Raw genomic sequence first — 8,620 nt, 5'->3', positions numbered from 1 at the left:
ACCCATGGTCCTCTTGCCTGATCACTTTCGATCGAAGAGACCATCCGACCAGTATCCGCCATGGCGGATTCGCCGCATTGGTTTTAGACCCAATCGTCGATGGATTTCACCTCACAAGAGTCCTGATGGACGGCGGCAGTAGCCTGAACCTGCTGTATCAGGATACAGTGCGCAAGATGGGCATAGACCCTTCGAGGATTAAACCTACAAAGACAACCTTCAAAGGCGTCAGACCAGGTGTCGAGGCCAGTTGTATAGGCTCAGTCACACTGGAAGTGGTCTTCGGATCCCCGGATAATTTCCTAAGCGAGGAGTTAATCTTCGACATAGTCCTGTTCCGCAGTGGCTATCACACTCTGCTCGGACGAACCGCGTTCGCAAAATTCAACGCGGTGCCGCATTATGCATACCTTAAGCTCAAGAAGCCAGGCCCTCGTGGAGTCATCACGATCAATGGAAACACGGAACGCTCCCTTCGACCGGAGGAACATACAGCAGCTCTCGCAGCAGAAGTACAGAGCAGCCTTTTAAGGCAATTTTCGAGTCCGGCCGTTAAACGACCAGACATGGACAAACGCGCCCAGAGCAACATCAACCAAGACCACCTGGCACGTTCCGAGCACGCGTAGCAATGCGGCCTCAACCCCAGCTCTCGCACAATTGTAAGACAAACTCTCCGCGTACATAATTACGCCCTGGAGATACCATGGGCATAGGGGGAGAGGCACAACCACAACAGACCCAGAGTGCGGTTCGACCACACCAGGGGCTCCCAAGTGTGTCGCTCTTTTTATCTTTTATTTCTCTCTTTTTTATACAGAACTCTGTCCGGCGGCGAGCCTGCCGAACTCATAATGCAACAGCCAGGGAGGGACAAAGGCCGCGACGAACACTTAGGGGGTCTCCATTACGAGCATTAAATTTGTTAAATACACCATTCCGCGGCCTACCCCTGGAGGGAGACGCCTTTAATTCGTCCAATCCCTTGCTTTCCGCACTATTTGTATCATTCTGCACTCATAGCAGATCTTCTCGAATAAAATGCAGCACTTTTTGCCCATAATTGCATTACCTTGTATATATATGTTCATTTACGACATGTTGCATCCGTACATTTTGGTACGGCCAAATACACCAGGGGCTTATGTTCCCCGCATTATGGTGTGATAAAGTCCGAACACTTTCACAAGTGCGGCACCCCGAACTTATAGCATTATATGAATCGGCTCCGAATCATGTCTTGGGTCAATAGTTGGGTTTGCCCGGCTCCCATGTTTGGCACCTTACGTTCCGTTCTATCGGCTAAGGTAGCACTGGGAGAACCACTGCGATTGCGCCCCGGTTGAGCCGGGTTAACGCCTCAGTGGAGAAAGCTAAAACTGACTGTCATGATAAAGCGAGAGACTGGTCGCTGTTCGAGAGGTCCTTTCGGGTCCTTAAAGACCTACGCCACTTCGAGCGAAGTTCCGGATAATGTCCGACGAAGGCGTGGATAGCGCCCCTAATTCGGTCTTCCGAATACTAGGGGCTTCGCCGAAATTTAAAATTATAGAATTCTATGGCTAAGTGAGAGGGTTCAAGCACTATAAGTCCGGTTGCCTTGTTCGTTGTGTTGAGCGCCTCCCTAGATGGACCTAAAAATGGGAACAAGAGTGCTCAAGTTTATCCCGAACACCCCAGCACTCGTGGCATGGGGGCTGAAGCCGACGACTTGCCATCTCTCAGATTTAATAAACGGCCGCAAAGAAGGTAATATTTTAAATTAACAAGCGTTGCTTAGCGCATATGAACAAAGTTTTCAGCGCACAGGATAACACATTGCAAATTTACTCAATAATTACATCCCTGGGGAACTCATCCGCAATCTTGCGGGCACCCTTCAGGACAGTCTTATAGTACATTTCGGGCGTACGATATTCCTTGCCCGCTGGTGGCGCGTCAGTGATTAGCTTCTCCGCATCCAGCTTGCCCCAATGCACCTTTGCGCGGGCAAGGGCCCGACGAGCACCTTCAATACAGGCGGAGCGCTTGATAACCTCCACCTAGGGGCACGCATCCACCAACCGTCGCACGAGGCCGAAGTAGCTCCCAGGCATGGCCTCTCCAGGCCACAGCCGGACTATGAGGCCCTTCATGGCCTGCTCGGCCGCCTTGTGGAGCTCGACCAGCTGCTTCAGCTGTTCGCTAGGGGGCACCGGATGGCCGGCCTCAGCATACTGAGACCAGAAGACCTTCTCCGTTGAGCTCCCCTCCTCGGCTCGATAGAATGCAGCAGCATCAGACACACTGCGAGGCAGATCTGCAAATGCCCCTGAAGAGCTCCGAATACGGGTAAGTAACACGTAATTTACATTCACATGCTTGCTTTGCATTAAAAATTCCTTACCCGCCGCTATCTTCCTCACCAACTCAATCTCCTAAAGGGACTTATGGGCATCATCCTTGGCAGTTTTGGCACTTTTGAGAGCCGAGGCAAGCTCGGACTCTCGAGTCTTTGAGTCATGCTCCAAACTCTCATGCTTTTCCATGAGAGCCTGGAGCTCTTGCCGAACCACCGCCACCTGTGCCTCCTGCTTTTCTCGCTCTGCCCGTTCCGCGGCCGCATTGCGTTCGGCCGCGGACACGGCCTCCTTCAGGGTCACCACCTCGTTCATGGCCCCTGCAGTACCCATGTTATCCTTGTTATTTTTTGTTGCAACCTAAATCCTTTTCTGTAAGGTACAAGTTCAAAGTGGTGTTACTCACCTTCTTTGTCCTGGAGCTGCTTCTTGGCGCGGCCGAGCTCTTGCTCGGACCGCTCGAGCTCTGCTTCAAAAAACTGACCTTCGCAGTTAGTGCGGCAGAGGTCAGCAGCGCGGCCTGCAACCCATATTGACATAATTTTTTAGCAACCCTGCGTATATCTTCTTTTTTTCAGATCCTCAGTCCGTCTTTTCTTTCCGAACACCGAACCGAGCATCAGGGGCTACTGTCTATGCGGTATTACATTGCATATTTTTAACTTCTTACCTCAAAGCCTGATAGAAGGCTACTGCAGGCTTCGGTCAGCCCGCTCTTGGCGAGCTGTACCTTCTGAATCACCGCACTCATAATAGTGCGGTGTTCTTCCTCGATGGAAGCGCTCTAGAGCGCCTCCAACAAATTGTCCGACGCCTCCGGTTGGACGGAAGCCGCCGGCGTCACGGTCTTGCCCTTCGTGCGAAGGGGCCGCCGGCCGGACTCCGGAACCACTGCGGGTTCTGATATGGAGTCCGGCGCAAAGTCCGGGAGGCCGCCTTGTGGCGCCTCCGGAGCCTCCCCCCGATGGGTCCCTTCTTGGGATCCCACGTCGGCGTCCTCGATGTCGCGAGGGGTGGAGGTGGTCGGGATGGAGTCTACCTTCGACGGAGCCAACGACCCGCTCGATGAAGCAGGGAGATCATCATTGGCCGGACTACAGGCAGCATGCGGCATCAGAATGACACTATGTGACGCAGAAAAAGAAATTATAACTCATTCAGGAATCCAGATACTTATGATCTCGCCGGAGGCCTGGCCCTTGAAGGCCATTCTTCCTCGCCAACGTTGATGTTGGCGGAGCTGTCCGGGGGAATAGTCCTTCCCCTCTTGGACCCTTCGGCCTCCCCTGTTGGGGAAGCCTTCCTCTTCCTCTCTCCCTCCTCTGGGGGAGAGTCCTCTTTCTCCTCCTCGTTTTCAGGGGAGGGGTCCGTCCCGGAGTCGTTGGACACCTAAAAACGGGAACTCTTTCGAGCACCCGTGGCCTCCTTGGCCTTCTTCTCCGGCACCACGTGCGGTGCCGGAACCAGCAGCCTCGCTAGATGGGCGTCTACTGGGTTTTCTGGCATGGGAGCCGGGCAGATAATCTGCTCCGCCTTCCTCATCCAGTACTGTCAAAGGAAAAGGGGAAATTAAAACCCGCATAGAGTCAAACTATGAAAAGCAAGTGTCCCGTAAAGGGGTAGAATAACTTACCTCGTCGGCTTGGCGCTGCGAGCGAAATCCGCGATCTTCAGTCACGGATGCGGGGGCTTCGGCGCCCTTAAACAGCACCCTCCAGGAGCCTTCGTACGTCGTGTCGAAGAGCCCGCTCAGCGCCTGGTGCTGTTCCGGATTAAACTCCCATAGATTGAATGCCTGCTCTTGGCATGGGAGAATCCGGCGGACGAGCATGGCTTGGACCACGTTAACTAGCCTGAGCTTCTTCACCAGCTTCTGGATACAGGCTTGGAGCCCCGTCAGCTCCTCCGAACTACCCCACAGCAAGCCCTTCTCTTTCCAGGAGGTGAGCTGCGTGGGGATACCAGATCTGAACTCGGGGGCCACCGCCCACTTAGGGTCACGCGGCTCGGTGATATAGAGCCACCCCGATTGCCACCCCTTGACGGATTCCACGAAGGCCCCTTCGAACCAAAGGACATTGGGCATCTTGCCCAACATGGTGCCTCCGCACTCCGCTTGAGTGCCCTTCACTACCTTCGGCTTGACATTGAAGGTCTTGAGCCACAAGCCGAAGTGGGGCTGGATGCAGAGGAAGGCCTTGCACACGATGATAAACGTTGAGATGTTGAGGATGAAGTTCGGCGCCAGATCATGGAAATCTAGGCTGTAGTAGAACATGAGCCCCTGGACAAAGGGGTGAAGTGGAAAACCCAGTCCGCGGAGGAAGTGGGGAAGAAAAACGACCCTCTCATGGGGCCTCGGGGTGGGGATGAGCTGCCCCTCGTCGGGCAGCCGGTGCGCGATGTCGCCGGACAGGTAGCCGGTGTTGTGCAGTCTCTCGATGTGCTCCTCCGTAACGGAGGAGGTCATCCACTTGCCTCCCGCTCCGGACATAACTGGGGAAGGTTGAGACGAATGTGCGGGCTTGGGCGCTGGAGCTCGAGTGCGCGGAGATGGATAAGCAAAGGAGGAAGAAGGCGTAGGTGAAAAGGTGAATCCTTATCCCTTATATGGGCGGGCGAAGTCTACGCGTCCCCCACCGGCCTGGTAAAACTCGCTTATCCCCCAAGCGTCACCATCAATGGCGCGGTTGGGTTACCCACGTCCGTATTGATGAGAATCCCGAATTAAGGGGGAACACGATCTCTGCTTCGACAAGACGTGCCAAGGAAACCGCTTCGCTAAATGCGCTGAGGTGGTAGAGTAAAAAACGATTCAAGTAATGGCTTGGTAGTGGCGTGACGTCATGCCGCAAAAAACGTCAGCAGATTGAACTTGTGTATATATTATTCTCTCTACGATGGAATGTGGAATTTATTTTGCAGAGCCGGACATTATCCTGGTGTTCACAATCTTCTATCATTCGGAGGAGGAACCCGCCTTGCAATGCCAAGCAATATACACGCCGAACTTATCGTCATTGAAGCCTGGTTCAGGGGCTACTAAGGGAGTCCTGGATTAGGGGGTGTCCGGATAGCCGGACTACCATCATCAGCCGAACTATCATCGGCCGGACTATCATCATCGACCGGACTCCAAGACTATGAAGATACAAGATTGAAGACTTCGTCCCGTGTCCGGATGGGACTTTCCTTGGCGTGGAAGGCAAGCTTGGCGATACGGATATGTAGATCTCCTACCATTGTAACCGACTCTATGTAACCCTAGCCCTCTCCGGTGTCTATATAAACCGGATGGCTTTAGTCCATAGGACGAACAACAATCATACCATAGGCTAGCTTCTAGGGCTTAGCCTCCTTGATCTCGTGGTAGGTCTACTCTTGTAATACCCACATCATCAATATCAATCAAGCAGGATGTAGGGTTTTACCTCCATCAAGAGGGCCCAAACCTGGGTAAAACATCGTGTCCCTTGTCTCGTGTTACCATCCGCCTAGACGCACAGTTCGGGACCCCCTACCCGAGATCCGCCGGTTTTGACACCGACAAGTCCATTCACGGCAAGCCAGGGTTGCCAGGGGCTGCAGATCCAGATAAGCCTTTTATCCTCTATCATGCATTTCGTTATGGACTGGGATATGTGAAACCTCGTTTTATTCCTAGGCTACCGTGCTCCCCTTTCTCCGAACCCAAGGATTATCTCCTGGGTCCGGATTTGGTCATAGTCATGGCAGCAAGGAAATGGGACGAGGAGCCTAAGCCCAGCCCATGCCTGCGTCCGCCAAGAGCATGAGAAAGGTCGAGCAAGGTGGGGGGACGGCAAGGCCTGTTGCCGGGTGAAAAACGTTTACTCTTAAGGGATAACGAGGATTCACTCCTTGTCGCGGGGTTCACCCACGAACGAATAACCCAGCAAACATTCCTTTTTCATTAAAAAACATCCCATACAGGTACAATTCATACGGAATGAAAAACATGAGCAAGGGGATTACAAGTTCTAAATTTAACGAAGGCCCGAGGGCTTACAAGACTAAAAAGAGGTGAGGTGCCCGTAATCCTTTCCTTGTCCCTCTCCTCAGGAAATGGAACAAGAAAGCAGAAGGGCAAAAGGGGCACCTAGGCGAGGTACGAGCAGCAGAAGACACCAAGAGAATATGCCGGCGGTCGCCGAGGAGAGGGTCGGCGGTGGTGGCACCAGAGAAAGAGCTGGAAGATGAGGCAGCGGTCCATTAATACACTATGAAGGCGTCGGTGCCTCCATACTCCGACCTGACGGCCCGCCACCTACCTTCTTCTCCTTCTCCGGCCTCCCTACGCCAGCCGCCCAAGGAGACGGCCCCAAGAAGTTCAAGGAGCTGGCCCCTCCCCTAGCGGATCCAGCCGGAGGAGCGGCCAGGTGCAGATGCTGCTGCTGCTACGCCCGCCCAGGCACGGGGCGTCCGACGCCTAGTCGGACTCATCCCCGTCATCTGCCCCGCTGTCCTCCTCATCACTCTCGCCTGAGGAAGTGCTTCCATTATCGGAGGAGCTCCTCACGCAGCACTTCAAGCGAGTTCCAAGATCTCCAAAGACCTTGACGGAGAGCAATTTGTTCTCCATTAATTTGAAGAAGAGAACGAGCCCCACCGTCAAGTTGTGGACGCGGGTGAAGGTCTTCCACCCTCGACAAAGATACATGATGTGAGGGGCGGGGAACTCGACGTCGGCCCATATGCCGATGTTCCCGTAGCCCCTCATATGCAGCCGCAGCGCCTGCACGGGTCTAGCTCCATCTCCCAGGCAAACGGAGTCGAAAGGCGAAGACGACAGCGTGGCGTCTGGCGCAGCCGGACAAAGAACTCGTAAGGGTTGTCCCCGATGTGGCCCTCCACCGGGGGAGGGGCCACTGGCGGAGGCGAAGCTGACCTACTGCCCCATCCTCCTCTCCCTCGGCCGCTGCGATGGCCTCGGCCTCGCCCCCTCCCCCTCCCTCTAACGGCCGGCTCTACTGCTACGAGCTCTTGGGGAGGGGCGATGCGTTGCCTAGCCGAGACCCTCGCGACCAACGATGAAGCGTCGCCACGCCCCCTCGCCATGACAGAAGGAAGGAGGAAGCAAGAATGGGGAGAGACAGATGGCGAAGGATTGAGGGCCGTCATTCCTCCTGCTTCCCTCTTTATAAAGGGGCGGGGATGAGGCTCGGCCGCCCCTCTCAGCCAATCCGGCCCGTTGAAGTGACAACGGGCGGGGCCGTCGATCACCCTCCCCGCTCAATTGAAAGCGCATGGGAATCGACCCACGCGCATGCGACTTCTCGTATCCCGCGCGCCTGTCATTCGCTCTGCATCACACATGCAGCGAATGTGGCGCGAGAGATGGGCGCGGTGAGATGCATGGAGCAGCGATTCCCGAGTAAGGGCAGTAAATGAGCAGTGGCCCTACGGTCTCAAAGAGACACGCAAGCCGCCTCTTTACTGTCCACCACAAGATGACGCCAGCGTGCTTCGATCACGCGCGCATGCATGACCCCCATGTCACGCATTCAACGCGAGTCGTGGGGAAACACAGCGGACGGAACTTTTATCATAGTAAAATCCGCCCCTACTGCCCACGCACCGTTCTGGGCCTGGCCCAACAACGTGTCGCGCTTATGTGTGGCCTAGGCCCGGGTGCTCCTATCGGTGTACAAAAGTAGGGGCTCTCCTTTTGACCCCTTTACTTGTGCACGGGAAGTCGAAGCCACGCACCATGGCCACACATATCGGGGCAAAGGAAGGAAGCCGGAGAGAAGCCGAAAGCACGAGACAAACAAAGCAATCTCATGGACCAAGGCCACAAAGTGCAGATGGACGAAGCAAGTTTCCCTGGCAAGACCCTTGCCGGGGGCAACCTCAGCGGCCCCGGCAAGGCCCTTGTCGGGGCGGCTCGCCCACACCAGCGGAGTGAGCCACCCTCGAACCCATGGTCTCCGACGCCAACAACCATGTTGGACCAGGGCTCGGGAGGCACCTCCATGGTGGCATGCAGATCTTTGTGAAGACAAAGAATACTCAAGATCAGATAAGGATTGGAGGGCAACACTCCCCGTCAAGATCCTTACCGAAGAAACCCACAAGACCCCTGGCAAGATCCTTGCTGGGGATGCCAGCACGCCACGGCTAGATCCTTGCCGGGCCACCGGACAAGACCCTTGCCAGAGGCGACAGCAGGGCCGCTGCCAGGCCCACACCAACCAACTCCCCGCCGCCGTTCGCATGTAGCTGCCAGCCCAACCAGCTGGGCAGGCACCTGCATGGCAACA

The sequence above is a fragment of the Triticum aestivum genome, chromosome 3B (assembly GCF_018294505.1).
Source record: "Triticum aestivum cultivar Chinese Spring chromosome 3B, IWGSC CS RefSeq v2.1, whole genome shotgun sequence".
Taxonomy (NCBI): domain Eukaryota; kingdom Viridiplantae; phylum Streptophyta; class Magnoliopsida; order Poales; family Poaceae; genus Triticum; species Triticum aestivum.
This window is presented reverse-complemented; position numbering follows the sequence as displayed.